The 16,873-nt window shown below is 37.7% G+C and overlaps 2 long non-coding RNA genes across 2 annotated transcripts; one reads left to right on the forward strand and one right to left on the reverse strand.

The window, feature by feature from the left end:
- Positions 1 to 1,694: 1,694 nt before the first annotated feature.
- LOC121774643 lies at positions 1,695 to 2,695 on the forward strand. Its single transcript, XR_006044965.1, has 3 exons — positions 1,695 to 1,922; positions 2,362 to 2,411; positions 2,607 to 2,695. It is a non-coding gene; the product is annotated as an uncharacterized LOC121774643 (long non-coding RNA).
- A 2,310-nt stretch (positions 2,696 to 5,005) lies between these two features.
- Positions 5,006 to 11,925, reverse strand: LOC121775088. The gene is made up of 2 exons (XR_006045095.1): positions 7,474 to 11,925; positions 5,006 to 5,256 (listed from the first exon to the last, which is right to left on the reverse strand). It is a non-coding gene; the product is annotated as an uncharacterized LOC121775088 (long non-coding RNA).
- Between the last annotated feature and the right edge of the window lie 4,948 nt (positions 11,926 to 16,873).

Genomic DNA, 16,873 nt, shown 5'->3' on the forward strand with positions numbered 1-16,873 from the left:
TGCTAACAACATACATCTATCTATCTATCTGTACTATACGTACAAGCTTAGTTGTTTTGGGGGGAAATTTTAAGGGACTTTCCCCCGATTTATTATTTTAATAATGTATAATTAATCTATCTATTTATACTATACTTAAAAGCTCGGTTGTTTTGGGAGGAATTTTAAGCGACTTTCCCCCTGATTATTATTTTAATAATGTATAATTAATACATTAAATTGTTTCTAATATCACTTTTTGGTTGTACTACAAAATTTGGTTGTTCATTATTTCTCATTTTTACATTTGTATTCCGTTTTAGTTTTAGAGTCAAAATATCTTTTGATTTTTATTGTCACGCCCGCATTTTCTAAGGATAGAAAACACGGTTGATCGCGACTAGGGGAGGGTTAAAGAAGCGGGGAAGAAAGGGGAAAACAACACAAATCGACCATATCTCGAAACAAATGAAAATAGCTCGAATAAAATCAGAGTATCTCAATAATCAACAACTCAAAAATGAATATTATCTCAGCGATACAAGAACTCAAAAGAATGACAACTACTCAGCGGAAGCATTTGAGAGAAGGAATATGCCACGTGTGAAGACATGACACATTTTAAACACTTAAATTTCTTCAACGGTCTTGCTCAACATCCGCCGCACCTGTCACGCTCAACCTGCAAATTTAAAAAGAAATGCAGGGCTGAGTACTTGATGTACCCAGTGAACACATGCCAAAATAATTTTCATAAAATATTGTGTCAGCATTTAAAAGTGAACTCGGGGTTTTATAAAAGACCAAGTCACCAAAACATTTTCTCGCTCAAAAGTATGGTTGCAGCCCATTTTTCTCTCTCCTCGTACCATATCTGAACCTCATATGTGAAACGAGAACGTGGCCACATTCTCGATCACTGGACCGGCCAACTCGAAAGATAGCGCACGATCCCCTCTGTGTACACTAGCTTGAATAGGGACTCACTCCCTAGACAAACCCAAATTCGATTAAACTCATAACTTTTAGTAGGGACTCACTCCCCACTAGGGCAATCAGATAGGCACATCCTCAAAAACAAAATACGGCATGACACAATATATTTGAAATTTAATCACATAACTCGTACTTGAAATAAACTGCTTAGGACATAGTTCTTATTTAAAAAGAAAGCCCACCTCGTTCTCTTAATATTATTAACTTGAAAACTCTCACTTCGCCTTACTCGCTTGCGAAAGAAAAACCTTTTGAAATAAAAATAAACTCATCAAACTCAAGAAAACATCTAATTAGAATGCATGGATCCTACGTGTGTACTCGTATTATTCCTCATCGGCTATTCACACGTGTACTCCCTTTCAAGCATTCACAAACACAATTAAAAATTCTTATTTTAAAAGAAACCAACAACACACTCTCCTTCCTAAAAACTATCGGCTATTCTCTCTCTCTACTGAGTTCTTTCCCAAACATTGAACAGAAGTTTAAAACTCTACTTGAAACTCAGTACCCATCCACAAATAAACCCCGTCGGCTCTCCCTCTCTCTCCCAGAATCGCTACACCGAAAGAATGAGAAAAAAAAATTAGAACTTCGTCGCTTGCTCCAAATCGCCGCTGCACCGGAGTCGACACCGCTGCTGACTCCGATTCGTCGCCCACAGAAGCTCCAGGTGTCGCCGCTGTCTCCGGCCGAACGGCAGTTGTCCCTCCTCCGTCTCTACCCTTCTTTCTTTCTCTCCGGTAGGTAAGTCTCCTCCCCCAAAACATTCAAATTCAAATTCTAATTCTAATTCTAATTCTAATTCTCTTAATCGATGTTGCTTTGATTATCAGGGATTATATTTTTCAGTTGAGACAGAGGGCTAAGGTGATTTAAAATTATCCTAAATGTATGCAAGGAATTTAATGCTAGGAATTGATCGGTGGTTACCTTCTTAGTCGGTAGAAAAACTCTCTTCTCCAACACGGTTCTTTCTCTAAATTTTAGTTCCCGATTTTTTCTTGGTATTGAATTTATGTTTAGAAAGATCGTGGAATTGATTGGATATATATATATATTTAGGCAAAACTGATAGATATTGATGGATTTGGTGGTTGGAGAGATTTTAGGGAGTGGAGATATGGGGAAATCGTTTGGTGATGGGGTTTGGAGAAATATATTTGACCAAGTAGTTGACTACAAATTTGAAATAAATAATTGATTTTTTTTGGGCTTCTCAAAATTGGTCCCAACTAAAAGAAATAAAATGGGTATAAAAAGTTGGGGTGTTACGTTTATTTTTTAATTTAAAATTATTCGTAATTGTGTCTTCTTTTAATGATATCGGTATAATCTGACCAATTGAATTTCTCCTCTTTCTTTCTCTGTAAGAGTCAATAGTGCTTCTCAAGATTTATTTCAGTTACTACTCAAAGTAAGGCAAAACAGAGGTATTATTTCGTATGGTCTTGTTTGTGGAGGAAGATTTTGTAACTTTTATAAAAATTGGTATTTCAAAGGGATTACTTATATAACTTTTGTACGAAAATAACCTTAAATGTTTGGTGTATTCAAACTTGAAATACATATTGTATTACTTTGTAGACTATTAATTATTTGTATAACAGTGTTTGCTTCTTTTGTAGTATAAAATGTCAAGATTTGAAGGAGAAGCTTCATCAAGTTTTACCTTTAGTGTGCAGTCGAAGATATCTGCATTCATGTAAACAAGAACTTCAGTCAAAGTGGATTAGTAAGATCTTAAAATTACTACTCCATTTCTCTTATTGTAATGCTGATTATTAAAATATTGTTCATTGAAATAATGATACGATTTTAATTTTTTAATTTTTATTACTATATAGATACTGCCGTTTGATTTTCTGCCAAGTGAGGTGTGTTTAATCCCTAGAGAGTCCAAAATAATGATGTATTCTACATTTCAATGGAAAGTTGTAATACCCCACTCAAATTAACGTCAATAAACGTTTATAGAGTAAATGAATATATGAAAGCAAGTAATATTTTAAACTCCTATGTTTCGTTGTATTAAAATTCTTGATGGGTTTTAATTGATAGTTAAGTGCCAATGTGAAACGAATTTTGATCAAGAACTTTGATGTGCAAGAAGAAGATACATGAAGTGATAAAATAATTGTCCATGTGCATTTATAAATCAGATGGATATTAAATGTTCATTTACAAAATATAGTCATTTCTCTTCAAATGAGATATGTACTAATTGTATTTAATTTACGGTGTTACAAAAACGAGCTAAAGCTTCTTCGCAAAGCTCGTATTCTATCTCCAGGAAACCCCAACTTCCTACAAATGATGGGACAAGTCAGAACGACAGTGCAATAATAATACTGTAACTATCACGACCACAACTCCCTAGTGATAGCGAGCGCAGCTATAACGTGACTAAAATAGTCTCAAATAGAAAGGATCAACATAAGGGATATGTCAAACTCAAAACATTAATTTCGTACATAGTCAAAATAAAATCAGAGTATAATGACAGGGTTCATAATTCCTCGGTTGTTTTGGGGGAAATTTTAAGGGACTTCCCAACGATTTATTATTTTAATAATATATAATTAATCTATCTATTTATACTATACTTAAAAGCTCGGTTGTTTTGGGGGGAATTTTAAGGGACTTCCCAACGATTTATTATTTTAATAATATATAATTAATCTATCTATTTATACTATACTTAAAAGCTCGGTTGTTTTGGGGGGAATTTTAAGGGACTTCCCCCCTGATTTATTATTTTAATAATGTATAATTGATACATCAAATTGTTTCTAATATCACTTTTTGGTTGTACTATAAAATTTGGTTGTTCATTATTTCTCATTTTTACATTTGTATTCCGTTTTAGTTTTAGAGTCAAAATATCTTTTGTTTTTTATTTTTTAATTTATAATTATTCATAATTATGTCTTCTTTTAATGATATCGGTATAATCTGACCAATTGAATTTCTCCTCTTTCTTTCTCTGTAAGAGTCAATAGTACTTCTCAAGATTTATTTCAGTTACTACTCAAAGTAAGGCAAAACAGAGATATTATTTCGTATGGTTTTGTTTGTGGAGGAAGATTTTGTATTGTTTATAAAAATTTGGTATTTCAGAGTGATCTTATATAACTTTTGTACGAAAATAATCTTAAATGTTTGGTGTATTCAAACTTGAAATACATATTGTATTACTTTGTAGACTATTAATTATTTGTATAACAGTGTTTGCTTCTTTTGTAGTATAAAATGTCAACATTTGAAGGAGAAGCTTCATCTAGTTTTACCTTTAGTGTGCAGCCGAAGATATCTGCATTCATGTAAACAAGAACTTCAGTCAAAGTGGATTAGTAAGATTTTAAAATTACTACTCTATTTCTCTTATTGTAATGCTGATTATTAAAATATTGTTCATTGAAATAATGATTTGATTTTAATTTTTTAATTTTTATTACTATATAGATAGCCGCTTGATTTTCTGCCAAGTGATGTGTGTTTAATCCCTAGAGAGTCCGAAATAATGATGTATTCTACTCCATTTCAATGGAAAGTCGTAATACCCTACTCAAATTAATGTCATTAAACGTTTATAGAGTAAATGAATGTATGAAAGCAAGTAGTATTTTAAACTCCTATGTTTCGTTATATTAAAATCCCTGATGGTTTTAATTGATAGTTAAGCGTCAATGTGAAACGAATTTTGATCAAGAACTTTGATGTGCATGAAGATACATGAAGTGATAAAATAATTGTCCATGTGCATTTATAAATCAGATAGATATGAAATGTTCATTTACAAAATATAGTCATTTCTCTTCAAATGAGAAATGTACTAATTGTATTTAATTTACGATGTTACAAAAACGAGCTAAAGCTTCTTCGCAAAGCTAATATTCTATCTCCAGGAAACCCCAACTTCCTACAATTGATGGGACAAGTCAGAACGACAGTGCAATAATAATACAGTAACTGTCACGACCATAACTCCCTAGTAATAGCGAGCGCAGCTATAATGTGACTAAAATAGTCTCAAATAGAAAGGATCAACATAAGCAATAAGTCAAACTCAAAACATTAATTCTGAAAGTGAAAATGGTACATAGTCAAAATAAAATCAGAGTATAATGACATGGTTCATAATTCCTAGTACATAATCTTGTTGCAGCGGAAGAGTCCAAGACAAAATAGTACGTATGAAGACATACTACTTTGGGCTACCTAACTACTTATTAATGGTCATTTCCCAACACCTTCGCCTCCTCGTACACGTTCAACCTGCACGTTAGAAAAGAAACATGCAGGGCTGAGTACTTGATATACTCAGTGAGCATAGTGCCAAAAATAAGTTCCATTTAATTTGTCAGCTACAGTTGAGTGAACACGTGGTTTTTATTTAAAAAAGGTCTGAGTCACTAAATTCCTTTCATTTCATAAAATTGATTGCGCAATCGGTCACTGGACCGGCCAACTCGAAAGCTAGCACACAGTCCCCATATGTGTACACTAGTTCGAGTAGGGTTTGCGACCCTACTGGGACCCGAATTCGATTTAACATGATTGGCATTGCCAAGCAGACAGGTAATCGTAAAAGCAAAACATGGCATGACAAACATATTTATAAAAGATTCACATTTTCATACTAAAATCACGTTTTGAAAAGAATGCCCACCTGATATGCTTATTCCTCAATTTAATTACTCGTGTTAGCCTCGTTTTGCCCTCGGGAAAAATTCCCTTTAAACATAAATAGTATAGTACACTAATTAGTACTTGAACTATTTCTCCTTAGAAAGAATGCATGCACCCTATGGCATAACACCTATATATTTATTCTTGTCTCATAGGATCTCTAGTCCTTTCTCGAGCTTCACTAAGTGATAGGATTTATTTATTCACTTCAGCTAAATCCAGAAAAATTTTATTATCTCAAACAAATAATCACTTGGGCACTTATTAAATAAAATATAGATTCTTGGAAAATCCCTTTTTAAATCTTTTCTTTGAATTTTCTTAAGGCTGCCCATGGTGTTGTGGGGCGACGCCGGTCGACTTTCGCATCTCCAACTTCAATATTTTCTTTCCTCGGAACTTAACAAATTATTCGGAAAAATTAATTAATTGAGCTCCAACTCAATATTTTCCATCTTCGGGAACTCAGTAATTTATTCGAGAATTAATTAATCAACTTTCGAGTTCTAAGCTCGTCTCCATAATTAATTCTAGTCCAAGTAATCTAATCGGCTCAACCAAATTAATTTAGTAGACCCAAGCTTAGTCCATTAATTAAATTCCGATCCAATCATAAAATAAATCTCAGTCCAACAGGAAATTCTCGCCCCAAATTATTAATTCGTAGGCCATCTTAATTAATTCATCTCAAGCCCAACTAATTAAATTACGTAGTCCAACTTTAACTCCTTAGAAACCCCTAGGTCCATAATTAGAACCTAGTCTTCTTGATTTGGGTAGTCCTTCTACACGAGAATTGGCCTAATTAATTAATTGGAACAACCCCATCAATTAAATACTCCAGCCCCAACATCTTATTTAGGCAACCCACTCACCTTATCCTTTTATTAACTAACTTGGCCCAAACAATAAATCTCTTGGCCCATGTATGAATTTAATTAGAGTGGCCCAACATCTAATGTACTTTACTTCTTAGCCCAATTAAACTCATCAAAGAGGGGCAGCCTCTGTACTCAACAGTCCCCTTCTCTTTCTCTCTATCTATGCTCTTATCCCAAAATCAAACAACGAACTGTATGACACTCTTCTTCTCCGGCGAAATCACCGTCAATTGGGTCGCCGGGTTCCAGCGGCCTCCTCCTCCTCCCTCCGTCATTCACTCCCCTCTCCGGGGAAGTAACGCCCGGTCCGGCTGGAGAAACCGGCGGGGTCTTCTGCAGGGGAGAACCGCCTTCTGCCGAACTTCAATTCGGCGGAGTTACACTGTAGTTTTTTTGCGTCTTCCGGCGAATCCACCAACAGGGAGAGGGCCTCGACTCCTTTTCCTTCTTCCCCGGCGTCGCTCTTAGGCGGACAGCCGTCGCCGGTGGCCAGCGATACGCTCCTCCTCTTTCGCTGCTGCCGGCGATCTGTACCAGCTCTCTCTCTCCCTGCCGAGTTCTCCGGGAGGCAGCGACTCCTGCCCGCTCTCGATCTTCCCTCGACGGTGCCGACACCAGCCCCCGCCCCGCGCTGCTGCTCCAGCGGCGCCTTCGTTCCAGCCCGACCTCCGGAACCCCGTCATTAGCCGGTCATCTCCGGGCAGCCCCAATCTAAGCTAAGTTCTTTTTTTGTTTTTTTTTTCTATTACTTGGTTTAGGCAGCAGTGGGAGTTGGTAAAATCGTTTGATGTGGAGAGCATCGTAAACTAAATGTTGGCACTACTGATTTTCGATGTTTGTTTTTTCTTGAAAACTCCCTATGTTCTTGTTCTATTATGGTGGTTGTACTACATGATGCAAAGGAGGGTATGGTGGTGTTTACCTATTGTAGTTGGGACTGAGATTTCTGATCCTTGGAACCACCGTAGCTCCTCTTGCTCTTTCTCACTCTCAACTCTAAACTTGGTTGATTTGAAGTGTGTAAGAGTGAAGTTTGATGTGTGTGAAGGGGTTTATATAGGCAAAACTTGGTGTACTTTGGGGAATTAAATGGGGTTGATCCTCATTTGTTTTCATACATAGCATATCCTCTTATTTGATCTCTTTGTAGTACCATTAGTTAAGGAGTTTTGGTGGTATTTGTAGTACTAGGTACTTAGCTAATAACTCTCATTTGTTTGGATTTGTAGTACTAGGTACTTGGCTAATAACTCTCATTTGTTTGGATTTGTAGTACTAGGTACTTGGCTAATAACTCTCATTTGTTTGGATTTGTCTTGCTCTCTTTGGTGAGGCATTTGTCTCCAATGGTTAAAGGAGAGTTGTCATTTTTCCTCAAATGGCTTTTAAAGGAGAGGGTGTTACATTCTACCCTCCTTAATGAAAATTTCGTCCTGAAATTTGCTTACGTCAAACAAAAAGCTCTGGGTACTTCTCTTTCATCTTGTCTTCTAGTTTCCATGTAGCTTCCTTGTTATGATAGAATAGAGTAATTGTGTAATCGACAAACGAAAGAACGTAAGGAGACACAGAATTTACGTGGTTCGCCAATTGGCTACATCCACGGGCAGGAACGGAGAACAAATTGTATTATGACTGCAGTTACAGATTTCAGATCTAGGATCACGATAACAGAATTATGTGCTCTACTCACATATAAATAGGCACAGATCCTATCCTAATTCGGAAACATAATCATATCCCAATTAGGAAATATAATCCTATCACAATTAGGAAACAAATTCAAGGCATACTAACATTCCTCATGGCCATAATGTTTCCATAGAACTTTCATTGTTACAAAAGATTTATCCCTCAATTCTTTTATCTTCCGATCCACGATTGCCTCTGGTTTCTCTTCATAGCTCAAATCTGGTGCTAACACCATTTCTTCTTGGTGAACTATGTGTTTGGGGTCGAACACATATTTCCTCAATGGTGAGACATGAAAAACATTGACACATGAAAAACATTACTACACAGGATCGACTTCTTCTAGTATTTCATAGGGTCTGATAAAACACGGTCTTAGCTTGCCCTTGACGCCGAATCTCGTAATCCCTTTAGACGGGGATACCTTCAGAAAAACCTTGTCTCCCGCCATGAACTGCAGATCAGTTCGGCGAACATCTGCGTAAGACTTTTGCCTGTCTTGAGCTTCCTTGATTCTTTCTCGGATCTGTCGGACAATTTCTATCATCTCTTCTATAGGTTCTAGTCCAAGAATCTTTCTCTCACCGACTTCATCCCAGTACAGTGGTGACCTACATTTCTTCCCATACAGTGCCTCCTATGGGGCCATATTTATAGTTGCTTGATAGTTGTTGTTGTGAGCAAACTCTATAAGTGGTAGTACTGGCTCCCAGCTCCCTCCACGGTCGAGTACTATGCATCTCAACATATCCTCCAATGTCTGGATCGTCCTTTCAGACTGCCCGTCCGTCTGTGGATGGAATGCGGTACTGAAATTTAACCGGGTGCCTAGCTCTCGCTGCAGGCTTATCCAAAATCTGGAAGTAAACTTTGAATCATGATCTGAAGTGATCGTTACCGGTACCCCATGTAAACGTATGATCTCCTGCACATAGATCTGGACTAACTTGTCCGATCCATACATGATACGGATTGGTATAAGGTGAGCAGTTTTGGTGAGGCGATCTATAATCACCCAGATGGCAGTATTTCCTCGTAGGGACTTTGGCAGTCCCGTCACAAAATCCATCGTGATATGTTCCCATTTCCATTTTGGAATTTCCAGGGGCTGCAGCTTCCCATAGGATCGTTGATGTAGAGTCTTCACTTGCCGACATGTCAGGCATCTTTCTACGATCGACGCTATGCTCCTCTTCATGCCATTCCACCAAAATTGTTTTCTTCATATCTTGGTACATTTTTGTGCTCCTGGGTGAGCAGTGTATAGTGTTTCTTGTGTTTCACTCATTATCTCATTTCTAAGTGTCTCATCATTGGGCAAATGAAATCTTCTTTCAAAAGTGAGGGCGTTATCTGCCTCTTCGCGGTAACTTTCTTCTTTCCCCGTCCTCACTCTCAGACGGATTTTCTCTAATGCTTCATCACATCTTTGAGCCTCAACGATTCTGGCCCTTAGGTCCGGTTCAATATCCAAGGTGGCGATCCTACTTTCTACCGTTTCCGGTGCCCTTACTACTTCCAATCGCATCTTACGAAACTCTCGTATCAGATCTTCATCATGTGTGAGAAAAGTGGCCAAATGGGGTGTAGCCTTCCTGTTCAAGGCGTCTGCCACTACGTTTGCCTTTCCTGGATGGTAATTTATACCACAGTCATACTCTTTTACTAATTCGAGCCATCTGCGTTGTCGCATGTTCAGATCCTTTGCTCAAAGAAGTACTTGAGGCTTTTGTGATCCGTGAAGATTTCGCATCGAACTCCGTAGAGATGATGTCTCCAAATCTTCAACACATGTACCACTGCCGCCAATTTCAGGTCGTGTGTTGGGTAGTTTAACTCGTACGGCCTTAACTGGCGTGATGCGTGTGAAATCACCTTGCTATTCTGCATCAACATGCATCCGAGTCCGATCTTTGATGCATCTGTATACACCACATAACCTGTTCCCGGTTCTGGCACGGCTAGGGCTGGTGCGGTGGTCAACTTTTCTTTTAACAGCTGGAAACTTGCTTCACATTCCGGTGTCCAATTGACTTTAACTCATTTCTTGAGTTGTTGAGTCAATGGTCTTGCTATTTTAGAAAATCCCTCAATAAATCTTCGGTAGTATCCGGCCAATCCTGAGGAACTCCGAATTTCATTGGGTGTCGTTGGTGACTGCCAATGTTGTACTGCTTCTACTTTGGAAGGGTCTACTCGGATCCCTTCTGCCGTCACTATGTGTCCAAGGATATTTACTTTGCTAAGCCAGAACTCACACTTGCTAAACTTGGCATAGAGCTTTTCGGCTCTTAACGTCTCCAAAGTGTTCCTCAATTGTTCCTCGTGTTCTTTCTCATTCTTCGAGTAGATGAGCACATCGTCTATAAAGACTTGGACGAACTTGTCCAGGTATGGGTGGAACACGCGGTTCATTAGATTCATGAACACAACTGGGGCATTGGTAAGCCCAAAATGCATTACAGTGAACTCGTAATGGCCATATCTGGTGCGGAATGCAGTTTTGGGTATATCGTCCTGTCGGACCTTCAGTTGGTGATAAATTGATCTCAAGTCCGTTTTTTGAGATCACACCGGCTCCTCGAAGTTAGACAATTAGATCATTAGTCCTTGGTAGAGAGTACTTGTTCTTGAGTGTCAACTTTGATCAACTCTCGGTAGTCAATACACATTCTCAATGTTCGATCTTTCTTCTTATAAGAAGAGTACTGGTGCGCTCAATGGTGATACACTGGGTCGGATGAAACCCAGGTCTACTAGTTCTTGTAACTGGATCTTAAGTTCTCCTAACTCATTAAGCACCATTCTATATAGTGATTGAGATAATGTGGTTGATCTAAGCCATCCATTGATTAATTTATTTTGTCTGACTAGTGAAGCCATTCCTCATCTTAGATTTCATCGTCAAATACTGAGTTCTCTAATGCTTGCATCGATCGTAATTGTAGCCATTGAGGTAGCGGGTTGACCTCGTAACCTCTCGCTTAGCTGGGGTAGTCTACTTTTCACAGTCTTTAGGATACTTTTGTTCTTGTCGAGATCTATTTTGTCATGATTTAGTACGGACTTCATTTTACTTATGTTTATTTTTTAATATTGAAATAGTATAGGGGTGTTGGCTTCTTTCTCTAAACATTGCTGGTTTCGTGCCCTTTTTGGTTCGACTGGACTATTCGTGGTAAGATAATCTAGCATGACTTTCCAAAAGATCTAGACCTCATGTCTAGGATTAACACAAAACTCTATCGCCAGTTCCTTTCTGGGCCGCTTAATTGGGGGTGTGCAACGTATCATAAAATACTTCTTCGCATTGTGTTGCTAATGTTTTCCCTTGCTCCATGTTGTAGGACTCCATATCCGTTTCTTCGCGATAACTCTTTAAAGAAAATTTTTTTTGACTTTTCTCTTTTGTAGCAGGGTTGGTGAGGGCAGTGGTGCTATCACACGTTCTTTTTCTCAAATGTCTCTACAACTTGTGGCTCTTCTTGACCACCTCTCGGGCGAATCTCTCTGGTTGATGGAATTTGTTTAGTCAAACGTAAACTACGAATGTACTCGGATTTTCTACATGATTTTCATTACATTACCATGATTGAGGCTTCGTTCTTGTAGTTTACTTATCTTACTCGGAATAAGCATTTCGATCGATCAAACATTTATATATATATATATGGTCTTATACATCATCAAAAGTTGTTTGATCCATGTATATTCCTTCAACTTTTCTCTTCTTCTTAAGGTTAGTTACCTATCTACGTAGCATAATATTCGATCTTTTACCAACTCGTTACAAGTGGTACATAGATATGAAACGTTTCGTATTGTCAGTTATGTTGACGCTTCTAGTTGGTGTATCATTTTTTGTCTGTGTGTCAAAAGAGACTTATTTATCATATGTATCTGAAAGGAATTAAGGCGATGCCTTTCCCGATAGCCTTGTGTCAAGAACTCGATGATTAATATAATAGTCTTAACTTGGATAGGAATTATCATACAAAAGAAGTATGACTGAAAAGTATGACTGAAATTCGAAAGGCTCCAGAATACCCAATGGGACAAGAATGACATCTCTTGTTCAACTCATATGAATTTTCGTCGACAATTGACTTTGAAGGCAAGTACTGAGTTCAATTGAGTTTATCATGTTCATTCAAAGAACTACGTAGCTCAACTGGTTTCAGATAAACCCATAGAAGTTGAGGCTAACTCCTGACAGGGCTCGAAAGAACATGAGATGGGTCATGAAAACTGGATGGAAATGAATTAACTGTAAATTTCCATAGTAGGCTGCCACATAAGACAGTACTGTTGTCCAATTAAATTGAAAGGATCTGGACATTAAGGGTAGTGGTTCAACATGTCACCGCCTAAGATGATCAGCCGCGAAAAATGTAGAAACATAGGCGATTGCAATGAAGGAATATTGATCATGTTTCAAAGACATCTTGATATGGAATAACAAAATCACATCAATGATTTCATAGGTTCATTAAGACACTACACTGAAATGAACTATTTGGAAAAATCTGCTAGATCAAACCCGTTAGGAATAATACATGTACTAGAACTGAGATAGAATAATTTAACCTATGTAAGAAAGATATTGCTACAACACGGTTATAAAATAGAGAGGTGAACAAAAGTTCCAACATAATATGAAATTCTCTGAGGAAAATGTTTTAATGGCGTGATTATTTTGGAGGTCATATATGTAAGCATCATAAGAATGAAATTTCATTGTATGAGTCCAAGAAATCAGGATATAGATCTTATATATTGTGGTTCAAAGAAGACAACAACAACTAACGACGCTTGAAACATAGGAGTATTCTAATTTTGGGAATTGAAACTGAGTCACCACTTTCGTGGGAAAAAAATGAAAGTGGCGTATTACTTGCAAAAACGTGAGTCAATCAAAAGTCTTAATAGACGACAGGGCACCATTGTTGAGAAGGTTCAGTAATTGTACGAGGGATGGGATTATCTTGAAGGTCATAGACGCAAGCAACTTTAGAATTAAAGGTTTATGCTTGGAGCTTACAAAGTCAAATCATTACTCTTTATGAACAATGAGTCAAAGGACTGTAGTCAATAAACTGGAAGTGAGTCATAACTTGCATAGAAAAAGGAATACAGACGTGTTGCTTGCAAAGATGCGAGTCAATCTAAAGTCCGAAATAGATGATGGGTACTTTCGTTTAGGAGGATTCTTAGAAAGAAATTTGTGGGAATCCAAGTAAGTACTGTTGATCATAATCATCGCTTCGAGTCATGTGACACTTCCTTGTTTGTTCTTGTGGAGCTCGGACATGATAAATGCGTTCTAGAAAACATACATTCCAAGATGGGATTCCTCGTGCTGTTAAAACTAATAACTGCAGTTGAAGGTCATACTTTCATATTGTTCTCGATAACTTAGAACGTTAATTCTTGTAAAGCATTGCATTCTCCATTGTGCTTCACAGCATGCTATAAGGATTTTTTTCTGGGTCGCGTAGCCACTTTTGACATGTTACGCAAGATTGAATCACTTAATTAGATCGTGGGTACGATCTCTTTTCGTGTAGGGATACATCTCCCTAATAGGATTGAGGGTACACTCATTCGGTTATGACTTAGTTATCATCAAGACATTGGGAACTTCATCATTTAAACGCTCAAGAGACGCCCATGTGTCGTAGGTAGTTCTTGACTCTCGTGTGATCGTTATCATCTAAGAATAGATGAGTCCATTCATAAGGCTCAATCTTGTGCATTTGATATTGTTCCAAAAAACATCATAAATCGTGGTTTCGTCAAGACATAGGGTAGAGGAAAAGATGTGGGGTCCGCTTTCAGACTCATTCATCTACATTCTCCATTTTTTTAAAAACAGAATTAGGGTTTGCCCTAACTTGCATATACTTGTTCCTTTGATCGCTTAGAAAAGCGGTAAGGAAGTCATCAAATTACAATACTGTTCAAGAGCGTCAAGCCTAACATATTTCTTAGGCATTCTATGTTCGCATGCATTAGTCATTCCATAACTTTCTAGAAGAAACTACCTTAATCCATCATCATACTCCACATAATCGAATATGCACAATTCATAATACTTTAGCATTTGTCTCAAATACCTCCTTATGCTTAACATACTAAACTTGACATTTCACAAGTCGTTGGGAGAAATGAAGTTGACATTCTTTTTCCTTGAAAACCTTGAATTTTTCAAAATATTCTCATAACAAGATCATTTTTCCATCAATCAAGTCCTTTCATAAATAACTGATCATTTTCTCGTAATACTTCTTCTTACCTCATAATTGCGGTTGAACGTGACGAGTCGAGGTGTTGAGCTCCTTTAAGTTTAATATTTTAGTCATATTCTAGTCTAGTACTTTTATTCTAGACCAAGGCTTGAAAGAAGGTTCTTGGGTCCAGAGCGAAAGAACATTGCTCTGATACCACTCTGTCAAGACCACAACTCCCTAGTGATAGCGAGCGCAGCTATAACGTGACTAAAATAGTCTCAAATAGAAAGGATCAACATAAGGGATAAGTCAAACTTAAAACATTAATTCTGAAGGCGAAAATGGTACATAGTCCAAATAAAATCAGAGTATAATGACTGGGTTCATAATTCCTAGTACATAATCATGTTGCAGCGAAAGAGTCCAAGACAAAATAATACGTATGAAGACATACTACTTTGGGCTACCTAACTACTTATTAATGGTCATTTCCCAACACCTTCGCTTCCTCGTACACATTCAACCTGCACGTTAGAAAAGAAACATACAGGGCTGAGTACTTGATATACTCAGTGAGCATAGTGCCAAAAAAAAGTTCCATTTAATTTGTCAGCCACAGTTGAGTGAACACTGAGTTTTTATTTAAAAAGGCCCGAGTCACTAAATTCTTTTCATTTCATAAAATTGATTGCGCAATCACATGAACATAAATACCATATCTGAACGTAGGTGAACCGGGAATGTGACCACATTCCACGACGGTCACTGGACCGGCCAACTTGAAAGCTAGCACACAGTCCCCATATGTGTACACTAGTCCGAGTAGGGTTTGCGGTCCCTACTGGGACCCGAATTCGATTTAACATGATTGGCATAGCCAAGCAGATAGGTAATCGTAAAAGCAAAACATGGCATGACAAACATGTTTAGAAAAGATTCACATTTTCATACTAAAATCACGTTTTGAAAAGAATGCCCACCTGATATGCTTATTCCTTAATTTAATTACTCGTGTTGGCCTCGCTCTGCCCTCGGGCAAAATACCCTTAAAACATAAATAGCGTAGTACGTTAATTAGTACTTGAACTATTTCTCCTTAGAAAGAATGCATGCACCTTATGACATAGCACCTAAATCTTTATTCTTGTCTCATAGGATCTCTAGTCCTTTCTCGTGCTTCACTAAGTGATAGGATTTATTTATTCACTTCAACTAAATCCAGAATATTCTATTATCTCAAACAAATAATCACATGGGAACGTATTAAATAAAATATGGATTCTTGGAAATCCCTTTTTAAATCTCTTCTTTGAATTTTCTTAAGGCTGTCCATGGCGTCCCGGGGCGACGCCGGTCGGCTTTCGCATCTCCAACTTTAATATTTTCTTTCCTCGGAACTTAATAAATTATTCGGAAAAATTAATTAATTGAGCTCCAACTCAATATTTTCCATCTTCGGGAAATCAATAATTTATTCGAGAATTAATTAATCAACTTTCGAGTTCCAAGCTCGTCTCCATAATTAATTCTAGTCCAAGTAATCTACTCGGCTCAACCAAATTAATTTAGTAGACCCAAGCTTAGTCCATTAATTAAATTTCGATCCAATCATAAAATAAATCTCGGTCCAACAGGAAATTCTCGGCCCAAACTATTAATTCCGTAGGCCATCTTAATTAATTCATCTCAAGCCCAACTAATTAAATTGTCCAACTTTAACTCCTTAGAAACCCCTCGGTCCATAATTAGAACCTAGTCTTTTTGATTTGTGTATCCTTCTACACGAGAATTGGCCTAATTAATTAATTGGAACAACCCCATCAATTAAATACTCAGCCCCAACATCTTATTTAGGCAGCCCACTCACCCTATCCTTTTTTTTCGAAATCACCAATGACGGTGGAGGGTTCGTTGGTCCCTCGACCCTATATATCATAAAATCAACATTACATCAGAAATGCCCAAAAAAGTGGCATGATTTTGATCATATGAGAGTATTCAGTTGTCCAACCGCCAAACAAGGGCTGGACACCCTGCTACTCACCCTCAAAAGGAAAATACATGTTAAGCTATTCCTCATTCTCAACTCTAATATTTGGAAATTCCCATTTGTTCCATCCGGACGATGGCTTAAGAGATGTCTTGGGGCAGAGAGGCCATCAAAGATAACATTGGAGATAAAGCCAGAGCCATGTTGACTAGAGATCCAACAGCCATGTTACCTTCACGGTGAACGAAGGTGGCCTTGAGGACACAAGACGTTGGAGGAGAGTGAGTTGTGCCATGAGGTGGCACGTGAGCTGGTCTCGAGTTTCTTGTGTTTGATGAGTGAGATGACTTGTGTCCGCATCCAATTCAATCCAGATTGCAGTTTCCAAATTCCTTGGGCCACAGAAGCCT

Source organism: Salvia splendens, chromosome 17, assembly GCF_004379255.2.
Source record: "Salvia splendens isolate huo1 chromosome 17, SspV2, whole genome shotgun sequence".
NCBI lineage: Eukaryota > Viridiplantae > Streptophyta > Magnoliopsida > Lamiales > Lamiaceae > Salvia > Salvia splendens.